Genomic DNA, 13,963 nt, shown 5'->3' with positions numbered 1-13,963 from the left:
CAAGTGCGGGAGGCTTGGAGCGGGGTGAACGTGTGAGGGCATCTTCTATCACCCCGGCATCGGGGACGACAGTGCCTACCTCGTGGGACTGATGTGTCTGGCACATCATAGTTACTCAGTAAATCAGAGCCAAGATGGTGACGAGAGAGGCGGCCTCGGCAAACAGGAGTCACAACCTGCCACGAACACGTGTTCTGCTTTGTCCATCTCTCTCCATTCCTGCCACGGCGGGGTGAGTCCGCGCCCAACCTGGGCACCACGGCGGCGGCTAGCAGAGAGCCGTCACGAGACGGAAGGGTCTGCGCTACAACCTTCGGGGAGCTTTTCTGGTGAACTGTTGGGCACGATCCACATTAAAAACCGGTCTTACTCATGGGCACGTGGTGCTGGCATGAAAAAGGCCATACAGGCAAGCAGCAGCTTAATCTCCGGAGAACAGAACCTTTTACGGACAGAAGGAAGCAGGGTCCCAGGGGTCACCTGGGCCATCTGTAGGGAGCTGAATCGGGAGAAGACAGTGCTCTGGAGGATGAGATTGGCAGAGGAAAGCCCACGCGGGGTCGGCATGGAGGGGACTAGACCGAGGCCACGGGTTAGGCCGCACGGTGGGGGCTCGTGGGCTCGGGTGTGAAGCAGGCAGGGAGATGGGGAGAGGGTCTCCGTGGGTGGGTGAGTCTCACCCACGACGGGGAGCCCCAGGAGCAAAGAGCGCTCTAGAAGGACCCAACCCCTTCTTCAACAGTAGTGCAGTCCAGGTCTCTGGAGATAAATGCTCACCGTCATTCAGCAAACATGCGCTCCCTCCCCGTGGGTCAGCCCCATGCTTGGCTCAGCACGTGGGGTTCGTGGTCAAGTGTGGGAGGCGGCCGTGCTGGTCAGCGGGGGTTCCCACCCCTGCAGGTGGAGAGCAGCCCCACTCCGCGTGAGTCGCACCCTCCAGGGCCCCCCAGGCAGAGTCACTGCCGTCTCGTGGCTCCGCAGACTTTGTGGACGCCGTTGCGATGGGGGTGGGCTGGGTGAAGACCCTCCGGGCTCAGTCACCGCAGCCTGCTGTGTTGGGACTTGGCTGAAGGGTCTTCCACCCCGCACTTGCGGAAGTCAGCACCCCTGGCCTAATGAGCTGTGTCCCTCTAGGAACCCGATCATCCAGGCAAAAACCACCATAACTGATTATCCCACTGAGCTGCGGAGAGCAGTGGTTTGCTAACAGTGAGGCTGAGAATCAGCTCCCTATCTCCCAGCCCACGAGCTTGCCCTGGGGTGTCCTCAGCAAGGCCCTAGGCACCTCCCTCCCTCTCCATCCCTTGCCCCCAGCGCGGGTGGTGGGCCAAGGTGGGCAACGTGGTGGAGTAGAAGAGGATGGGAGACCACCGTTCATCCCAGAAGTGCAGGGCAGCCCCATCCCAGTCGGCCCGTCCTTGTCTGGCTCACTCCTGGACGGTGGCCGGGCCGCAGCAGGAGTGGGTCCAAATGGGAGCTGCTTCCTTTCCACACACTGAGGCATGGGGGAGAACTCCATTACCCCGGAGATTCCGTACCCCAACAGAGGAGAGGGAGGGGCCGGGGGAGCTCCTGGCCTGAAGCGCTGGGCAAACAGGCTGGACCCCCGTGCACCACGATGGCAGAGGCATCAGGCTCAGCAGGCCCTGCGGATACCCTTCTGGTTCTGGATTTTTGGAAACACAGAGGCTCTTTGGAGATGAATGTGGGTCCCAGCCTCCAGACAGGGATCGAGCAGGTGTGACACTGGTGTTTGTACCAGGTGTTTTTGCTTTGACCAAATGAGGACACTCGTGACAATGGGAGATAGTTTGGGGAACTGGAAGGCTGTTAGGGGTCCCTGGAGATGAGGGCAGGCAGATAGGGATGGGGATGTGTGCTGACGTTGCCCGGTTGGGAATTCCAGAGCGTCCCTGGCACTTGCAGGAGATCTGAAGTTTGGGCACAGAGCCTGGAGAACAGAGGACGTGGAGGGGGGCTTGGGAGTCGTAGAGTGGGAGGGACGCAGGGGCGGGCTGGAGCAGCGCTCTACCCCAAACCCTGAGACTAGCCCCGATAGAGCCTCCTGCAGGGCCGAGGAGCAGACTCCTCTCACCCAGCTCTGAGCCGTGCACTCGGCCCAGACCCGCACTCTGGGCTGTTTGCTCACCGGGGCTGGATGAATTGAATTAAATGGAACTAAATTGAATTGAATTGGGAGGAAAACTCACTTGAAGAAACCAAGAAAAAAGTCAACAATGAGAAAACCCCCAAATCAACTGAAGGCCGCGGCTGATGCGAGTTGATTGATTCAATCCATCTCATTTTGTGGCGACGCCTTCTTCATCTGGCGGGGCCTTCCACTCCCATCTGCCCTCCTCCCAGTCGCTCGTGAGCCGTGTGTGGAGACGTGCCAGAAGTTGCTCTTGCCATCTTGCAGGAAAGGGAAAATGCCGATCAACAAACAGGCTGCGGCAGGCCACCGCGACGAGGGCCTCCCCACTGTGTGGTGAAAGATCGCCCCGCACCGTGGCGCACAGCCCGCTCTGCTCCGGCCCGGGAGGCCTGGGGGGTGAGGGGGGTGCAGGTGGGGGTGGGGAGGGGAGCTTGTCCAGGAAATGCAGCCACTGTGACTCGCGCCAACTCCAGCAGCGTGCAGGGCAGGCTCTGTGCCGTTAAATGCTCCTTTCCCGCAGAGAAGGGCGCTGTCCGCCAGTGGGTGACGGAGGGTGCGGGGCCCCTGCGGACCTGCCAGGGAAACCAGCTGTCCCCGCGACTGAGGGTGCTGCTGCTTAGCCAAATCTGTGTGTTTCCTCATCTGAAAAGCAGGGACAGAAGTTAGCACACGCTCCTTAGCGTAACGAGGGCCGAATGAGGCGGCAGTTGTCGAGGGCCTGGATGGCGGCGGCGGCCTGCTTTTTTTATGATGATGTCGATGGTGGTCATGACCATGATGTTTCTCTATCTCAAGAAAGAGGCCCAGTCTGATTGCCTTTGGATTCCAGAGGCTTTTTGCTTGCTTTTATCCTGTTTAGGTAAGTTTAAAACACATGTGTGCAGTGGGGAGAGGGAAAGGGAGAGGGGCTGCTTCACGAGTGTGCAGTGTTCTTTTGGGGTGATGGAAAGTTCTAGAACCAGACAGTGGTTGCAAAGCAGTGTGAATGGACTTAATGCCACTGAATTGTGTACACTTAACAATGGTTAAAATGTTAAATGTTATAAGTATTTTGCCACAATTTAGAAATGATGTGCACAATGTGTACACATGAAATTATGAAACATTAGGGGCGCCGGGCTGGCCTTGTCGGTGGAGCACGCGACTAGCTCTTGATCTCGGGGTTGTGATTTCAAGCCCCACGTTGGGTGTAGAGATTACTTAAAAATAAAAATCTTAAAAAAAAAAAAATTCTGAAACATTATTAACATAAATAAGGAAAGTTTAAGTCAGGAAAAAGCACATGGTGCACACATTAGCACACACACACGCTCATCATTTCTAGTCTCTGATGGGCCCTTGGAGGAAAGGGCAGGATTAAGGGTCCAGACACACGTGTGCAGCCCCCAAGCCCCCGCGCTCAGCTTTGTCCTTCAGGCAGGTGCCTTGGTCTCCCTGGCCGCAGGTCCCTGGACCTTATGATGCGTGCATACGTGGTCCCTGCCAGCCTGGCGTTGGCTCTGAGCCGCTCCCACAGGCAGCCGCTCTCAGAAGCTGCCCGCAGCTCCACACGGCACACGGCTGCTTCTGAAAATACGTGTTTAGGGGATTCAGAATTCTCTTACTTCTCTTTAAGCAACAGCATCCCGTCCGCTTTCCTGCATGTTAAGCTTTGACTAATATTAAAATCAATCTACATGCCATGACCCCACACAGAGCGACCCCTGGGAGGCGGGAACAAATCCATGCAGAGTGACAGGGGAGGGCCCCGTTTGGAATTAAATGCCACCATTTATAGTCTGCAAAGTCTCCATGTGTGGGTAACCTCAAAGCCAGGTGGGGTGGGGGAGAAAAAAAAAGGGGTCACTCCGAGTTTGGGGCCAACAGAAGAGAGAAAGAAAACAGTATCCCCAATTACAGAGACGATGCGTCAGGAAGATCTGGCCCGCGGGCCCACGGCGTTCTGTTTTCCTTTGTCTGTGTTGAAGGGAACATGGGCTCCCAGCCATGCTCCAGGTGCAGCCGCGGACCGGCTTCTCCGGGCCCGTCTCCTTGGCACCGGGGAAGGCAGCGCTCTCTCCTCCTCCAGCTCTGACTAGTCAGTGAGCACATCGCAGCCGGCAGCCAGATGTGCGGTGGCAACATTGATCGTAATTCTCTCTCCTCTCTCTTCTTCTTTTCTTAGAGACCCCACAGTGCCTCGGGGGAAATTGGCTGAATAAAAGGTATAAAGACTTTCTCTTTTTTTCCTGAATAGTTTTTGACAGATGTGAGCATGTTGAACATACTGGGAACTGCTGACGATGAATGCTGGGGTTTCTGGGGCTTCGTGCTCAGTGCGGGGCAGAGGGTGGAGAGTTTAGCTTGTTTAGTGCCTCGTCGCTGACGTCTCTCTTGTCCCCCAAAGCACCGGCCCCGGCTGTGCCGGGAGGGCAGGACCGGGGGGGCCAGAGGAGCCAGAAGGGAAATGGGGGGACAGAAGTGTGTGGATGGGCGACATTGCTTAACAGCTCCCACCAGCCAGAGAAGTTTTCTGTCCTCCCCCCACCCCCTCCCACCCCCTCTGAGCACGCAGGTGCACATCCCCTGGACAGTGAGGCCTTCAGAACCTGGGGTGGTGCGTGTCCCTGCCTGGCCTGGTCTCCTCAAGGAGGAAGCTGTGGAATGGGCTCAGTTTCCCAGTGGTGACCCTCATGGGGCTCACTGGACCTTCCTGACCCCAGCCCTCGGTCCGTGTGCTCCTCGCAGCCAAGCCTCCCTCTCACCAGCCTGCAGCCCATCCCCTCTGCAAATTCACTCGCAAAATTTTACTTTGGGGAAGAATTTTATCATACAAGTCATGTATGTTTGTTGTGAACAGATTAGAAAATGCAGGTTTGCTGTGTATTTGTAACCCCCAGCTGGCTTCCCCTCCCGGGCTCCCGGGTCTCAGGCCTCGTGCACAAGGACAGCCAAGCGTTGTCCACAGATCAGAAGTGCAGCGTAAAGCTGTGAGGTGGCAGAGTCTGACGTCCTCCTGAGCCACACACTGGAGATTTCTTCTGGTGATCTCTTGTATTGTTTTTGCCCCAAGTACATCCGTGTCTCAAAAGTGGGCCAAATGGCTAGGGAGCTCCCTCTGGGAAGTTGGTCACTGCGGGGCCACACAGGTTCGTGGAGGGAGCAGCTCCGGCTCCGTTCACTGGTGGGATAGGGACAGTGAGGCAGAGTTCAGGGCTCCTCTTCCTGTGCGTGACAGGGTCCCGTGGGAGTGCCGTCCTGCCTCTGTCAGTGTTCGATGCGGTTCTAAGTGGGAGGAGATGGAGAGAGGGCACCGCATCCGCCCACACTCACCCACAAGGTCTGCGCTCGTGAGGCAGCCTTCTCAATGTGCCATTTTGTCGACGGAGTCTTACTTCACAGGGAAGCGACCAAAGGAGGCCTCAGGTGGATGTGTCTGTAGGTTAAGGCGTCTGCCCGCTAAGGGGTGATGCGGTGATTTGGCCGGCTTGCAAGCTCAGATTGGTGCACGCCTGTTTTCTGAATGGCTTTACCGAGGCATGCGCATACAGGCAACTACGTGTGTTATAGAGTGTGCAGTTTGGTAAGTTTTGACACATTTATACCCATGATATCATCCTTGCCGTCCAAATACTGGACGAATCCATCACCCCAGAGGTTCCCTTGTGTCCCTTCATCTCTTCCTCTGCGCTCTCCAGGCCCCCTTCCAGGCAAACGCTGATCTGCGTCCTGTCGCCCTAGAACGGTTTGTATTCCCTGGAGTTCTAGACATTTAACATCACACCATATGTACTCTTTTTTGTTGGCGGGCTTCTGTCACTCAGCATGAGTGTCCCGAGACTCACCCAGGTCACGGTGCGCGTGAATAGTTCGTGCATTTTCATTGCCGAGTAGTAGTCGGTGTTCCCAAGGCACCACGGGGTGTTCCTCCGTTCATCCCTGGAAGGATGCCGGGGTCGTTCCCAGCTTGTGGTTATTACACATAAGGCTGCTGAGAGCATTCCCGCACAAGTCTTTGTATAGACACACGCCTTCTTCTCTCTTATCTAGAATACCCACCCAGCAAAATGGCTGGATTTTATGGTGAGCGTCAAGTGAATGTCAGACTGTTTTTCCAAAGCGGTTCTACCATTTCACACACCTGCCGGCCACGTGTGGGATTGCCGCACTGCATCCTCTCCAGCACTTGGTGGTGTTGGCTGCGGTAGTTCTCGCCATTGTGATGGGCGTGGGGTGGTACCTCAGTGTGGTCTAGTTTGCATTTCCCTGACGACAAGTGATGCTGAGCGTCTTTTTGTGGGGTAGTTTGACGTCCATCGTCTCTGGTGAAGTGTCTGTTCAAACCGTTGCTGTGTTTTATTGCGTATTTGTCTGACTGTAGCATTTGGGGAGTGCTTCATATATACTGAGTACAAGTCCCTTATAGGTACGTGCTCGGCAGACATGTCCCCCTAATTCATCTGTCTTTCCACTCTTGTAACAGTGTCTTTTAAAGAGGTAATGTTTTAAATTTTGATAAATTCCAGTTTTTCCATTTGTTCTTTGTAGATCGTACTTCTGATGTTGTATCTAAGAAATCTTAGCCTGATCCAAGATCACAAAGATTTTCTTCTCCTGTACTTTTTTTTAGATAATTTAGAGGTGTTGGATTTTATATTTCAGTCTCTGGTTTATCTTGAGTTCCTTCTTGCGTATGGTACAAGGTATGGATTGAAGTTCATTTTTCTGAACTGAATCTGTGTTGATTTCAATTTTATTTATTAAAAAGACTATCATTTCTCCTTTGAATTGCCTTTGCAAAAATCAGTTGTCATATATGTGTGGGTCCACTTCTGGACTTGGTTCCATGATGTCCTATCCCACTCTCATGATCATCGCAACTTTGTAACAAATTTTGAAATCAGGTAATGTTAACCCTCCAACTTTGTTCTTGTTTTTCAAAGTTGTATTGGCTATTCTAGGCCCCTTAAATTTCCTTTAAAAAAAAGATTTTATTTATTTATTTGAGAGGGAGAGAGAGCAGAGCAAGACAGAGAGATGAGCAGGGGAGAGGGGCAGAGGGAGAAGGAGAAGCAGGCTGCCCACTGAGTAGGGAGCCCAATGTGGGGCTCAATCCTAGGACCCTGGGATCATGACCTGAGTGGAAGCCAGATGCTTAACCTACTGAGCCGCTCAGGTGCCCAGGCACCTTAAATTTCCATACGAATTTTGAGATCAGCATGTGAATTGTAGAGGGGAAAGGCCTGCTGGGATTTGTATCAGGATTGCATTGAATCCATAGATCATTTGGGGTATCATTGATCTTAATAATACTGAGTCTCTGCCTCATAAACAAGTTATGCGTCTCCATTTATTTAAGAGTTCTTTAATTTCTCTCATCAGTGGTTTGCACTTTTCAGCATATGGGTCTCACACATCTGTTGTCAAACTTACCCTAAGTATATTTTATTTTTATGCCACTTTAAATGGTATTTTTCCTTCAATATCTCATTGTTTCTAATGTATAGAAATTTTTTAAAAAATTTGTGTATATTGAGCTTGTATCCTGCATCTTTACCAAACTTACCTACTAGTTCTAGTAGTTTTTTGTAGATTTCATCATATTTTCTACCGACGATCATGTTATTTGTGAGTGAAGACAGTTTTCCTTTTTCCTCTCCAACCTGGATGTCCTTTATTCCTTTTTGTTGCCTTGTTCCACTGGCTAGAACTTCCAGCACACTGTTGAATAGGAGTGTTATGAGAGCAGATGTCCTTGTTGTGTTCCTGATAGTAAAGGGAAAGTAATTCCTTGACTGTTAATTATGATGTTAGCTGTAGGTTTTTCATAGATTCTTTTTCATCCCTAGTCTGTTGCCAGTATGCTGAGAGTTTTTATTGGTTTTTATTAAGAGTGGATGTTGAATTTTGTTAAGTTCTCTTCCTGTGTCTGTTGAAATAATCAGATCTTTTTGTCCTTTAGTTTGTTAATTTGATGAATTAGATTGGTTGATTTTCAAACGTGAAGCAAGTCTATCACTCACTATTTTTTGTTTTTCCTGTTTTTCTTTATATCCTTTTTCCATTTTTTTCCTTTTGCTTTCTTTTGAATTGAGTTTTTAAAATTGTTGTATTCCATTTTATTTCCATTCTTGACTTACTAGTTTCAGCTCTTTGTTTTTTTATGTTGATGGTTGCTTTACAGTTTATGGAGGTTTTAAGCTGGTTGCAGTCTACCTTCAAATGATGTTAATCCACTTCACATGCAGTATAAGCATACTTCCATTTCTCCCTCCTGGCCTTATATACATATGTTTTAAACCTTACAACACATGTTATTTTTATTTGTTTGTTTATATAGTCGTATTTTAAAGAGATTTAAGTAATAAGAAAAAAATCTCCTATGTTTATCCATATAGTTCCCATTTCTGGTGATCTCCATTCCTTTGTGTAGATCCGTATTTCCATCTGGTGTCATTTCCCTTCTATGCAAAAGACTCCCTTCAGTATTTCTTATAGCACCAATTTTCTGGTGATAAATTCTTGCAGCTTTTGTATGTCTGAAAAAGTCATTATTTCAACTTTGTTTTGGAAGACGTTTTTGCAGGGTGTAGAGGTCTGGGTTGACAGGTACTTTTTCTTTCAGTGCTATGAAGGCTCAGGGCCTTCCTGGCTCCCATGGTCTCCAAGCCTGCTGTCATTCCCTTCTTTGTTCTTCTGCACAAAATGTGTCCTGTTTTCTGATTCCTTCTAGTATTTCTTCTGCAGTGTTTAATCTGCCATTAACTTCATCCAGTGTATTTTTTTCCCACCTCAGATATTGTAGTATATATCTCTACAAGTTCAACGTGCACAATTTTTTTTTATATCTTACATGTCTCTACTTAATTTCTGGAACAAGTGGAATATAGTTATAATTGTTTTAACATCCTTGTCTGCTAATTCTAACGTGTGTCAGTTCCAGGTCAGTTTCAAATGATTGATTTTTCTCCTCATTTCTTGCATGCCTAATAATCTTTGATTGGATGCTGGACATTGTAAATTTTACCTCGTGGGGTGCTGGCTACTTTATTCCTATAAATATTCTTGAGTTTTGTTCTGGAAATGGTTAAATTACTTAGATACAGTTTGACCCCCTTCTCTCAGATCTTACTTCTAAGATTTGCTAGATGGGCCTGAGCCGTGGTTAGCCTGGGTCAAATAATCCCACTACAAAGGCAAGGCCCTCTGAGCACTCTCCCCGTTGCTCCACGAACCATGAAGGGTTCTGGTCAGGCAGGTGGGAACACGCACTTTTCCTGGTCCCACGTGCATGAGCAGAGTTTCCCATAATCCTTTCATGTGGTTCTTTCCTGAGCCTCAGGGCTTTTCCTCCAATGCATGATGATTAGGACTCAGCTGAACACTCCTGGGGACGCTCTGTGGTTCTCAGGGTCTCCCTCCATCCAGCTGTCTCCTCTCCAGCACTCTCTTATACAAGTCCAGACATCTTGGTGTCCCCAGACTCTCAGCCCTGACTCCTCAGCTCAAGGAGCTCACCAGGCTCTACTTGGGGTCCCTGCATCTTAGCCTGGAAGCTCTGCACACAGTGAGCCACGGGGACTCCCCTCCATGGTTTCCCGCCTCTCAGGGACCCCTGTCCTTCCTTGTCTGCTGTCCTGTGTCTTGAAAACCATTCCTGAGTTGTTTGCTATTGTGCCAGGTGGGAGCGTCAGTCAGTCCCTATTTCTCCATCTTGAATGGAAATGGAAACTTCTTCCTGTTGAAACACAGATCCTGTCATGTGCAGTGACCACAGGGCCTGTCTGGAGACACACACGTATGTACACACACACACATACAGGCACCCCTGAGGACACACAGGTCCATTCCTGGCCCTCATCCCCCTGGCCCTCGTCCCCGTTCCCCTTCTCGGTCAGCCCCGGTTCGAGGCTTGTAGGCCTGGGAACACACGGTCTGGGTACAGAGACAAATGCCATTGTTCGATTTGTCTTGACATTGGCCTCCTTCTCCTCAACGAGGAGGAATCTGTGGTAGCAGGAGCTTAGCTCCTGAAAGATGGTTACAGTGTGCTCTTCGCAGAACCTCTTCTCAGGAACATTTTGACAGTAAAGAATATGGAGTGGAACAGTACCTCAGTGGGAGGGGAGGTGAGAAAGTGGAGAGAAGGGAAGCCAGAGTCCCCAGCACCCCCGCTGCCTGCTGTGTAAGTGTGTCACGGCGTACTGCAGACAGTGTGCTCCTCGCCCAACAAGAGAAACCAAGCAGAGAGGAGGGCCCATTGAGGCCAAGGCCATACGCTCTTCCAAATCCCAGTCCTCACACCCTCCTCTGCCAGTCTAGGCATGGACGGAGCCACACTCTTACCTTTATCTGTCCCAGCTTACAAGGGCCTCAGACAGCCACCAGAACATTCAATACCTGTTATCCATTTGACCCTCACAGCAGGGTCCGTCTTGTAGATGGGAACACTGAGGCTTAGGATGGGCGAATGATCTGTCCAGGCTCACGCTGCAAGTGGCTGTGGCCAGAGCATAGCCCTGGCTGTCCAAGCTTTCTTTTTGTGCTGAGAACTTCCCTTGAGCAAAGTTGATGCTCCTGGTAAGAGAGCGTGGATTTCTTGAGTTTCGGTGTCCGAGCCTTTCTCATAGATGCCTCCACCTGCCACACCAAAGAAGCCAACTGACCAGCATGGGACACAGAAGACCCCACCCCACCTGGCCCGTGAGGGCTCTCCTCTCCTTCAAGAAAGCATTTCCATTGGCAGGGTCATTGGCTGTGTAGTTTCATGGGTTTACAAAGCTCCTAACTCATTGTAGATCCTTTTTTAGGAACATCAGATGTTTGGAGCTCTCTGATAGGTATGCATACATGTGTTTGGACTAATGCATTAGTTAGGCTGCCATGATGGAAAGAAGAGAGTAGGAGAAGATGCCCAGAAATGTTGACCACAGAGAGTTCACCCAAACCCATGGCCCTTTCTGACTCTGCTAAGACCAAAGCTATATTGCATCAGCCACACAAGCACCACGGCCCAGAAAGTCAGCTTCCAAATCCCACGTTCTGTGTCACAGGGACTGGAAAGGGTCCCCATTGCCTCCCTTGGCTTTCAGGATATATCCAGCTGGGTGGTTTTGTGCTACCCGTAAAAGAAGCAGGACATTAAATATTTGAGAGAGGATTGGAGGGTAACAGAAAGCAGAGTCCATGTACTCGCGCTTGTTTGTGCGAAAGTATAAAAACCCCGAGTCTGTGTTTTCCCCAGGGTATTAATTACAGTTGGAAAGGAGGCTTGCCCGGGCGTGTTCCGCTTGGGCAGAGTAATTTATCATCTGGTTTCGGGGAGCGGGAGGCAGGTCACGGTGCAGAGAGCAAGACACACATCTCTCTCTCTCTCAGACTTCACAGCCGCCCCACCTGCTCCAGGGTGGAGAGCTCTGCCCAAGGCGCGTGCCCGGGGGAGCACGGGGAGAGCTCTCCGGGGAGAGAAGGGGGATGGTGAGGCCCTGACATGATCCTCATAGGACAGAAGCCACGATGGGAGGGGCCTGTGCCTTTCCAGGCACTTGGATGTCTGCCCTCGATGGGGTGAAGGCCGGCCTGGCGGCCCACACTTTGTGATCCTGCTGGCCCTCACTGAGGCTGACGGAAGGGCAGGTGGTCTCTGGGGGGAAGGTCCCAACAGAGGCAGATTTTATTCCCATAGATGGCTAAGATCAGCGTCTGTGTCTGCTCACCACACAGGTCCCTGGCAACGTGGTGGTTGCACTTTAGGGCCTCACTGGCCTTGGCGGGGTGGCTGGAGAGGAGAAATCAGCACAGACGACCCAGCCACTCCTCCCTCTGCTTCTGGGTCCCTCCACCCTCTCCTGAGCACCAGGGCCACCCCCTGCACTCCTCCAGCCAGCCTGGGTCTTGCTGGCACTTTGCTTCTCTCCTCTGAGCCGTCACACCCCTGCTCCTGACTCCCGCTGCTGCGGGCAGACACCAGATACTGGAGCCTGGTGACCGTACACTTGCTTTAAGCAACTTAGAAATTGTTTTTCTGATAAGTTATACTTTATATAATAAATATTTATCATTAAGTTAACTCCTTTTTTTTTTACTTTTTTTTTAATGATTTTTTATTATATTATGTTAGTCACCATGCAGTACATCCCCGGTTTCCGATGTAAAGTTCGATGATTCATTAGTTGCGTATAACACCCAGTGCACCATGCAATACGTGCCCTCCTTACTACCCATCACCGGTCTATCCCATTCCCCCACCCCCCTCCCCTCTGAGGCCCTCAGTTTGTTTCTCATAGTCCATAGTCTCTCATGTTTCATTCCCCCTTCTGATTACCCCCCCTTTCTTTATCCCTTTCTTCCCCTACCGATCATCCTAGTTCTTATGTTCCATAGATGAGAGAAATCATATGATAATTGTCTTTCTCTGCTTGACTTATTTCACTTAGCATTATCTCCTCCAGTGCCGTCCATGTTGCAGCAAATGTTGAGAATTCGTTCTTTCTGATAGCTGAGTAATATTCCATTGTATATATGGACCACAGCTTCTTAATCCAGTCATCTGTTGAAGGGCATCTCGGCTCCTTCCATGATTTGGCTATTGTGGACAATGCAGCTATGAACATTGGGGTGCATATGGCCCTTCTCTTTACTACGTCTGTATCTTTGGGGTAAACACCCAGTAGTGCAATGGCTGGGTCATAGGGTAGTTCAATTTTTAACTTTTTAAGGGACCTCCACACTGTTTTCCAGAGTGGCTGTACCAACTTGCATTCCCACCAACAATGTAGGAGGGATCCCCTTTCTCCACATCCTCTCCAACAATTGTTGTTTCTTGCCTTGTCTATCTTTGCCATTCTAACTGGCGTAAGGTGGTATCTCAGTGTGGTTTTGATTTGAATTTCCCTGATGGCTAATGATTTTGAACATTTTTTCATGTGTCTGTTAGCCATTTGTATGTCTTCATTGGAAAAGTGTCTGTTCATATCTTCTGCCCATTTTTTGATTTGTTTATTTGTTTCTCGTGTATTGAGTTTGAGAAGTTCTTTGTAGATCTTGGATACCAGTCCTTTATCTGTAGTGTCATTTGCAAATATATTCTCCCATTACGTTAACTCCTTACATTCTCCACATCACCCCCCCTCCACCCCAGCCAGCAGACTACAGGCACGGCGCTGCCCCCACCGCACACCCTCCTGTGTAGGGACAGGCCTGGAGCAGCACAGGGGCCCCGTCAGCACATGTCCGTGAGCACCTGCTGTGTACTCAGTGCTTGGGATACACTGAACCAACCAGACCAATGCTCTGGCAGTCATTCCCCCCAGGTGGGGAACCCCTTGGTTTCTGCCATTGCTGGGGCCACCTCCAGAAGGTCTGTGGGAACAAAGGCAAAACCACTCGATAGTGGAGGCCCACCTCGCCTCCGCAGGTATTCCTTTGCCCTGCAGCTCCGTCTCTCAGGACTTACCCTGTTATTCCTGTGCCAGGACTCGGCACACAGCACACGTGATCTCTGCCAAAACCAGCAGGAAACCTCACGGCTCCTTTGCTGGGTGTCCAGCCTGCCAGCTCGCTGACACTTGCTGACGAGCTGGAGGGAGAGGGAAGAAGGTGGACCCAGGAATGAGGACAGGAGCAGAGTCTCTACAGTTTCTGCAGCTGCTCTGTGCAGGCCAGGCAAGAGGTCACTGCCCAGAATGCTGAGTGGCTTCCCCGAGGCCGGCTGAGCCCCAGCACCTCCCAACAACCTGGCAGAGTCTGAGTTTTTCCTCCTCCCGTCTCAAGGTGCATGTGCTCCCTTGTCTCCCCGTCCTCGATTTCAGCCTAATCAGGCCAAGAAGT

General features: G+C 50.7%; 1 protein-coding gene across 16 annotated transcripts in view; it reads left to right on the top strand.

Moving 5' to 3' along the window:
- RBFOX3 (RNA binding fox-1 homolog 3) overlaps positions 1-13,963 on the top strand; it is a 422,918-nt gene that overhangs the window by 295,020 nt on the left and 113,935 nt on the right. For 6 of the 16 annotated variants that reach the window (XM_034640557.1, XM_034640558.1, XM_034640560.1 and 3 more), the window contains one exon: positions 4,320-4,359. The exons of the other annotated variants lie outside the window; for them this stretch is intronic. The gene's annotated coding sequence lies outside the window, so the exon portion shown is untranslated. The remainder of the gene's footprint in view (positions 1-4,319; positions 4,360-13,963) is intronic. 16 annotated transcript variants of the gene reach the window in all.

Source organism: Ailuropoda melanoleuca, chromosome 13 (assembly GCF_002007445.2).
Source record: "Ailuropoda melanoleuca isolate Jingjing chromosome 13, ASM200744v2, whole genome shotgun sequence".
Classification (NCBI taxonomy): Eukaryota; Metazoa; Chordata; class Mammalia; order Carnivora; family Ursidae; genus Ailuropoda; species Ailuropoda melanoleuca.
Note: the sequence above shows the minus strand (reverse complement) of the source record. Positions and strands in the feature narration are given on the sequence as shown.